We start from the raw sequence: 9,195 nt of genomic DNA, 5'->3' as shown, positions 1-9,195 counted from the left end.
TCAAATAACTAACAAATAATTAATTGAAAATCATTTGAAGTGCAATTTGATTGTTTAGTTTGGCTAGATTACATGGAGAGGGCTGGGTTTATGAGCTATACTGCATCCAGCCACCTGGGGACGATCAAAACATTTTGACTTCACTTTTCAGGCTTTGTGCAGCACACTTGGAATTTTCCATCATTTATGACACAATGGGTGCTTCTCAATACTCAAATTGATGCTTCCTCGTTTCCTCGCTCCTCTATCTTCCTGTCACCATTATGTTCTGTTCGTTTCTGTTTTCATGGACTTTCAGTTTGTTTTCATTTGTCATGTGTCCTTGTGCAGATTCCTGCCACTCATCTGTCTCCTTGGTTGCCGTCATTATTAGTTCATATGTGTCAGCTGTGTTTAATTAATTATCCTAGTTTGTCCTAGTTCAATGTATCTGTGATGAAGAGGCTGAGGCGGTCGGATCCATCTGCAGTATTTTATTAACACAGGTGATGAAACAGAGATAAGCAGACATTCAACTCAGGAAGGCATAAATGAAGGGACAATGCAGTACTCGAAGTGATACACAGGCAAGGGTCAGGGCAGGGGGCGAAGGTTGATTAACAGAGTCCAGAGTCCAGAGTCCAGGCAATGATCTAAGGTCCAGGGAAACACAGGGCACGGAGAAACACCAGGGAAATGCTTGGAATTGTCTGCGGGGCAAAATAAGACTTCACAAGGGGACAATGGAAGGAGCAGTCCAGATAAAGGGTAGATAATGGTGCACAGGTGATAGTGATGAAGGTGATCAGGGAAACCAGGCAGGGATGGATAATAATGAGAGCAGAGGGGAGTGATGGGAATTGCAGTTCTAGAACTCAGGAGAGAGGGAGCGAGTGAGACCAGAGGGAGGCGTAGCAGCACGTTCCGTGACAGACCCCCCCCCCCCACCCCCCCCACCCCCCCTGCGAGCGGCTCCGGAAGCGAGGACCTGACCAACGACGGGGTCTTCCACGGGGTCTTGGAGCAGGTCGATCTGGGTGTTTGCGGTGGAAAGTGGTGAGCAATGTAGGATCCAGGATATCCTGAGACCTGACCCAAGAACGTTCCTCGGGGCCGTAACCCTCCCAGTCAATGAGATACTGTAACACCCCGCCTCGGCGTCTGGAATCCAGGACCTCTCGCACGCGGTAAGTCTCCTCGCCGCCGACATCAATGGGGGGAGCCTGCACGGAAGCGACCTCCTCCTGGACCTCCTCTCTCCTGGGAGCAACAGCGGGTCTGAAAAGAGACACATGAAAGGTGGGTGAGATTCGGTAATGTGCAGGGAGTGCCAAACGAAAAGAGACTGGGGTGATCTGACGAAGAATCTTGAATGGCCCGATGAAACGAGGAGATAATTTCTTTCTTGGGAGCTTAAGACGAAAATCTCGGGTGGAGAGCCACACCCACTGGCCAGGTCGATACAGGGGTCCACCATGCCTCCTCCAATCCACATGATGTTGGTAGTGGCGGATGGCACGTTGCAAGTGGACATGGGCGGTGTCCCAGGTAGCCTCGCTGCGTCGAAGCCACGCGTCCACTGCAGGGAGGTCAGATGGCTCTCCAGCCCAGGGAAAGAAAGGAGGTTGAAAACCTAAAACACACTGAATTGGTGTTAGACCAGTGGCAGGCTTTAACAGAGAATTCTGAGCGTATTCCGCCCAGACCAGGAAGCGGCTCCAGTCCTGTTGGTTTTGATGGCAGTAAGTCTGCAGGAAGCGAGTGAGTTCTTGGTTTAAACGCTCAACCGCCCGTTGGCCTGAGGGTGGTATCCAGAGGTGAGGCTGACGTTGATGTTGAGCTTCGAGCAAAGTTCTTTCCAGACACGGGAAGTGAACTGAGGACCACGGTCAGAGATGATGGGAACAAAGAGGCGATCCGCTGGGCATTCTGGCGGAGCTGGATGTTCTTGCTGAGATGCTGTGACCTCAGAAATTATGTCCCACTGCACGGGTGCCACAATAAGAGTAGAGGGGAGAATGGGTTCTGGCTTGGAGGGTTCGCTGGGACTGTCGAACTGACGGGACAGGGCGTCAGCCTTCCCGTTCTTGGATCCCGGCCTGTAGGTGATTTTGAAATTAAATCTAGAAAAGAACAAGGACCAGCGAGCTTGACGAGCATTCAAACGTTTGGCGGACCTGATATATTCCAGATTTCTGTGGTCAGTGAGAACGGTGAAGGGCTGACGCGCACCCTCCAACCAGTGCCTCCACTCCTCAGAGGCTGCCTTCATGGCCAGGAGTTCACAATCACCCACATCATAGTTGCATTCAGCCGAATTGAGCTTGCGAGAGTGGAAGGCACAGGGGAACATCTTGACAGGACTACCATGGCGTTGAGACAAGATCGCACCCACTCCAGCTCCAGTGTTCGAAGCATCCACCTCTACGATAAACTCCTTCTCGGGGTCTGGGTGATGGAGAATGGGAGCTGTGGTGAACTTTTCTTTCAGCCGTTCAAAAGCCGAAGTGCACTCGGGAGACCACCTGAAAGAAGGGATGTAAGAGGGGCCACGATGAGACTGAAATGACGTATGAATCTGCGATAAAAGTTGGCAAAGCCCAGAAAGCGCTGTAACTCCTTCACAGATGTAGGTTGAGGCCAGTTAACAACGGCTTTGACTTTGCTGTCATCCATAAAGACACCCTCGGCACTGATGATGTAGCCCAGGAAAGCGATTCGGGTCTGATGAAACTCGCACTTCTGGATCTTGGCATATAACTGGTTATCAATTAAGCGCTTGAGGACGGCTCGCACATTCCTGACCTGCGCTTCGAGGGTCTCGGAGTAGATCAAGATATCATCAAGGTAGACTATGGGCCCTATCTTGCACCCAGCGCAATTGACTTTGTACACCGACGCATGTATCATTCCTATTTTGCACCCGACACACAGAGGACTTTTCCCTCCACAGACGCACGTCGGTTAACTAAGAAATACACTTGCGCTCCCGGGGGCGGTTCAGCGCAAAGAAGGAGGCGTGTTCCGGCGCAAACTTTTGCTAACCTCATGCTATTTTGCAGGTTTAGAAAACAATTCCGCCACTAACCGAAAAAAACTAGTTTAAAGTCAGTGGCGCGTTGCGCATGTTATTCATATGCTATTTTAAGGGCGCATGCTTGGCCATAATCAATGTAGAGTGTGCACAACGTTACTTGTTACCCACAAAGTTACTTGCGTTTTGCGCTTGATACTTGCATTTCAGACCGTTAAAATAGGGCCCAATGACTTTCTGATTAAGCATGTCTCGGAAAATTTCATTGACAAAAGCCTGGAAAACGGAGGGACTATTGGAAAGGCCGAAAGGCATTACCCGATATTCATAGTGGCCAGAGGTCGTAGAAAAGGCTGTCTTCCACTCGTCACCCTTCCGTATGCGAATGAGATTGTATGCATTCCGTAAGTCCAGCTTGGTGAAGTACCGGGCAGTCCGAAGCATCTCCAGAGCAGCTGGGACTAATGGCAGAGGATAACGATACTTCACAGTCACTTCATTGAGACCCCGAAAATCAATGCATGGCCGGAGACCCCCATCCTTCTTCTTTACGAAAAAGAAACCGGCAGATGCAGGAGACGTAGAGGTGGTAATGAAGAATTGCAGTCTAGAACTCTTGGGAATTGCAGTTCTAGAACTCAGGAGAGAGGGAGCGAGTGAGACCAGAGGGAGGCATAGCAGCACGCTCCGTGACAGTATCCTAGTTTCACATCTGTCACAATAATTTTCATTTATGCTTTACCTTTGCAGTTTAAATAAACTATACATCAACAGGACATCTTTCTTTATCTTTATTATTAATATATTTTTTTTAAATAGCCAAACTTTAACAACATAAGGGCATATCATTTGAACGCAGCTGATGACGCTGTGAAGTGACGCTCGAGTGATCAAGAATTTTCCAAGATACAAATAAGCTTTTCCTTCGACTCCTCCGTCCTCATTTTCTTTCCTTCCAGCCTTCCCTCACATCCTACAGGGGGTGGAGCTGAGACGTGAGGAAAGGAAACAAGGATGCACAAATAAGAAATGAGAAGCACCCTATGCTTTTGTGATTTTCGGGCAATCCATGTTTTCACAGTTATACGATAGGGGGTGCTATGACGCATCTTCTGAAAAGGTACTGAATCTCCCACAGAAACAAGCGGTAGAAGCATTGCTTACGTATATGAAAAATAGCGTAAACATCAAACATTCAACAACATACAGTATAAATCAAAACTGCCTAATGTTACTGAATGAAATGTCGACCCAGGACGACATACAGGACTGTGAAGCTTTGGGGGTGTTGATGGACTCAATCTACTCCATCTGTGTTTTGATATATTTCTTTTGATATATTCCATGTTCAGATATCTGTACAACCAAACATTCTGGGTGGCATGAAAGTTTTGTGAAAATGATCAAAAATACTGTTGCTGGCTGGGAAATATATAAATAAATACAGTGGTGGGGAAAGAGTTAAAGTCACCATAAAAGTGGGTAATTTGTCTCATGCACTATATTCCATAATGATAGCTTTATATGAGGAACAGACCAAAATCTAAGTTTTTAAGGCCCAATATAGCAAAAGACTGAAAGGGTGTGAATATCATTAAAACAGTTTGCCAAAGCAAACTTTCCAGAAATCTTTGCTGTAGTTGCAAGGTTACTTATAGTCAGTAGAATGTCTGTTGAGGAGCATTACAATAAAGTATTAGCAGATATTTAACTGACGATCTACTAATACTCTAATGACTGATAGATGACATGAAGTTTACTTAGGAGAATGTCTAAAACATATTAACAAAGTAAAGTGTAACACAATTAATGTTAGATGGTCTTATGTACCTTTTGTAGAAGTTCTGAATCCCAGAACAGTTTTAAGTAATAAAATCAATTTTATACTATTGTTTGTTTGTTTTGTATTTCACACAAAAGTTTTTGAAAAGACACATCAACTTTAGTGCCAATTTATCAAAGCTGACTAACTGACTAACATGACGATGACATTTTTTATCTCCCTTCCACTCTCTCTATATGTTCTTCCCATCAGTCCCTCCCTCTCTTCTTTTCTCACTGTTCCTCAGGGAATTAAGTTGGAGAGAATGGGCTCCCGCGGGCCCTACTGATTGGCTCTTTGGCCACAGGTGTTCCTGCTCTATAGCTCAAAAGAGTCCAAAACAACTTTTGTGCCTGACTATGTAAACCACTTTTTGTAATAGTTCAGGTATTGTCAAAGATGAGAGGGCTGGAGATACTAGGTGTTGTAGTTTTGGTGACTCTAACTCAGGTAGATTTATGATTCTGTACAATTAAAATATTTGAATATGAATGATTTTTACTAAATGGATTACATGTCTATAAATTATTTTACCAATTTGTTGTTTTTAATCTATTTTGGCACAGATATGGAGCACTCAGGCACAAGGTAAGTTAACTCTTCTAGAACAGATTTGTTTCATTACAGGACAAGTAATTCAGGGGTCCTTTCACATTTCAGATCTTTATGAGGTCTAAATTTATGATTGTATGAAGAAGTGATAGAAAAAATATATGGTTGCTCTAATGGAGCTAGTTAACTAGATCTAGGGGATTTTGGGATGGGTTTATCATTGTAAAAATATGAAAATGCAGATGTATAAGAGTATTAAGAAATATAAAACACTTCTATTTTGCCTATCATCATGACAATTTGAATTTTCGTAATATTTTATATGTATCACAAAGGTGAAAGGTCTCCAACTGTTCATTTATTACACTTCAACAGAGGCCACAAATAGACGTGCAAAAAGTTGCTATAAGTGCAAAGTGCAAAATGTTTTTGAGATCAACTCTTCATCATTTATATATATAAACACATTTTTACTTAACCTGAAGATCATGATCTTTAGCATTATGTTCCGAAGAACATCTGATCTTTTCAAATCAGTTAATAAGATCAATGTCACAAAAATATTTTTAGTGATTAGTCACAGTAGTGTTAGTGATCACATTAATGATTTTGTACTAGAACATGGCTCTTATGAGTGATCCTTTTTTTTTTCACAGATTGCACAATCTTTTCTATAACTTCTCCTACGGCATCATCACTGTTGGTTCAATGGAACAGAATCCAGGGAGCATCAAATTATTTTTTGGACCTTCGGGTTGCGAACGACACAAGCACCAGTCCAGTTGTAACGTCGGTCCCTGGGAGTGTGTCCAAGAAAGAGGTCTTTGGTTTAAAGACGGGGACATTGTACACTGTCACACTTAAAGGGTTTCAGCTTTATACTTCTGTGTGTGTCGATACAAAATTAGCAAGGACAGGTAATTTGTTGTTAAAACTGTTTTGTTTTTTTTCAATGTTTAAATGTATGTGAGCCAACAATCACAATTCATCATCAGGAAAAATAATATCAACACAATGAATAGACAAAGATTGTTAACAATGATAAGATATAATTTGATATGGCTTTCTTCAGCCTTCTTTACAACACAGCAATAAATTGTGTGCAGATGATATGATAACAACACTCTTTTCCTTTTGTGCCTGCTCTAGCACCGGGTACATCTCAGATAACCTATTCAAAGGCAATATCAAGTACAGCCATCGGGCTAGAATGGGATTCGGTGCCAACAGCACAACAGTACTTTTTGCTGATAAATTCAACATTGACCGCGGAACAGTACAACTTTTCCTTTACAAACAATAGCGCAGTGGTTAGAAATCTTCGACCGGCAACTACATATGACTGTGTTGTGGTCACATCCAATGCTGGAGGTCTAGGAGCAAGAAGCAATGTCCGAACTGTCACTACATGTAAGTGAACCTTACCCCACTTCTTCACTTTGAAAGTCTGTGAAAAAATCAAATCAAACGCTACAGTATCATTACCTCACTACTCAGATAAATGTTAACCCCACTGATCAATGTCTTGACTCTCAGTGATACAGCCTCCAGCAGTGATCACAGTCCAACAGACGGGGACCCAGTCTGCCCGCATCAGTTGGCAACCTGTAGACAAAGTTCTAGTCTACCAAGTTACGGTCAAAAATTGGAATTCACAAAACACTATAATATACTCAAACAATGTGTTTGGCATCACATTGGATGTGCAGAATATTTTACCCTGTTCTTCATACCAAATCTCAGTGTCTTCACTTAATGCTTTCTTGGAAGCTGGAGAACCCAAGCAGGTCAACTATACAACAAACAGTAAGCAAAGCATTTTTCGTTTGTATTATTATTATTATTTATATTAGACATGTATTATCACATTTTTAAATCTGATGGTACTCTAGATGCACTTGATAATGGAAATGGTGTACAGGTAATTGTATTAGCGATTTGCCAAATAGGGCATCCTTTTCTTGGTCCAGGGACAACATTCCTACCAAAATTATAATCCTAACCTACCCCTGAATCAGAAGGAGATGATAGGATAACAAGAACCATCACATTGTTTACATCTGGTATTAAAATGGACAAGTATTCAACCTGATTGCTTTCATAGTGTAGACTCTTGTGTTAGAACAGCCACTAAAGAATGTCTACTCTACTGACTCAATTTGTAATCATTGTGGGACATGGAAAGTCCACCAAAACAAGCGATTCCCACTTTGCTGCAGTGTAACAAAACATACAGATCACAGTTGAAGATGTTGGAGATGCATTTGAAATGCATTTTAATACCAGATGAAAACGGCGTGCGTCTTGGTTGACCTGTGATCAGATCACTGAAAACACATCTTAACACCAGGTGGAAACAGGGCCTAACTAACTTCAGTCTGTTGTTTGAACTCCAACCCCATATAAATACAATCTTAACCTTAACATATGACTGGTTGTTTAAGACTTAGTTCTTCAGTCAAATTCTGGTTATATTTGGGTTGTGTCTTCCTTCTTTTGGCCTTGAAACTTTAACAAGCTTACCCTGATTTTAAATTCAATTTTTAGCTCTAATTTTGGATTCTAACTTTGGACAATAGCATACCACATAATGATTACACCTGATTTTAAGATTCTGGGTAGGATATTAACCAAGAGATTGAACACAGCTGGGTATCTTTTTTACCACATTATTAAGTCCACAGTGGCATAAAGAACAAGAAAAGCACTTCTATTATGGTAGTAGAATGACTCCAGAAATACAGAAAAGCAGAGAGATAGTTACATTTTATTTAGAATTACTTATTGAGTTTATCACGTTTCCTTTGGATAAACATTGAAATCCTTACCTTCACCTAACCTTAGAAACCCTGACCAAAACCCTACAACCTGGGCTGCGTTTCCAGATAACGATGGATAGCACTTACGAGGATTTTCTATGAGCGACTTTACGAATTTCATTTCACGTGTGTTTCACAAAAACGCACTTAGCACGATCACACGCAGCTGTGCTTTAAGTGCTACTTAAGATTCGCTGTCCGTTGAAATGTCACCTTGTAGAATGGCTGGTAATTGTAGCACACACTTGTATTTTGAAATGTTTAACCTAACTGTTTTCATCTGATGTGCATTTTCTACGAGGCCAATAATCTATAAAAGCACAAACCTACGGGTGGAGACATCAGCAAAATGGCTGAACCAAAAAGACAAAGAAAATAAATTTTTCAAAAATAGGAGATTAATGTCATTTTAGAGGAGGTGGAGCTATACAAACATATTATTTTCAGCACGTTTAAGGGCAGTCATACAAATAATCAAAAACAAAAAATCTGGGAGGATATTGCTACAAAAGTCAGGCCAACTTAACAGGGAGGAAGATGAGGAGGAATAGGAAGAGGAGGAGGACAAAGATGGCATGGGACCACATGATGGCCAACCAAGAAATGTCTAATACATGGCTGGTTTTCTTGCATGTCAGCAAGACATTAACATTAGAAATTTTTTTAGTTCATCCCTATTTTTACTTTGAAGCATATTACATCTTTTATTATTATTATTTTTGGTCATTAATTTAATTTAGATAAAAAAGAAATGAGTAGTAAAGCGTACAATAAAGTACATTCAAAACCTTATAATCACATTGCACTTGAATACAGTTAAAGGTGTAATCTGCCGGTTGTCCTGCAGGAGACCTCATAACTTGAGGATTTACGATTACTCCAGAGCACTCGTAGATCTACGATGATTTTCAAGTGCTACTTAAGTTACGATACTTTTGGGAAACAGACCGTAATATTAAGATCAGTCGTATGATCGTTTTTACGATGTA

The 9,195-nt window shown here is 41.8% G+C and overlaps 2 long non-coding RNA genes across 2 annotated transcripts; both read left to right on the top strand.

Moving 5' to 3' along the window:
* The first annotated feature begins 5,209 nt into the window (after nt 1-5,209).
* On the top strand, nt 5,210-6,071 carry LOC307145791. Its single transcript, XR_013819000.1, has 3 exons — nt 5,210-5,285; nt 5,402-5,423; nt 6,044-6,071. It is a non-coding gene; the product is annotated as an uncharacterized lncRNA (long non-coding RNA).
* A 156-nt stretch (nt 6,072-6,227) lies between these two features.
* LOC307145790 lies at nt 6,228-6,978 on the top strand. The gene is made up of 3 exons (XR_013818999.1): nt 6,228-6,304; nt 6,537-6,797; nt 6,924-6,978. It is a non-coding gene; the product is annotated as an uncharacterized lncRNA (long non-coding RNA).
* Nucleotides 6,979-9,195: the final 2,217 nt, after the last annotated feature.

The sequence above is a fragment of the Squalius cephalus genome (assembly GCF_949319135.1).
Source record: "Squalius cephalus genome assembly, chromosome: 18".
In the NCBI taxonomy this organism is placed as follows: Eukaryota; Metazoa; Chordata; class Actinopteri; order Cypriniformes; family Leuciscidae; genus Squalius; species Squalius cephalus.
This window is presented reverse-complemented; position numbering and strand designations above follow the sequence as displayed.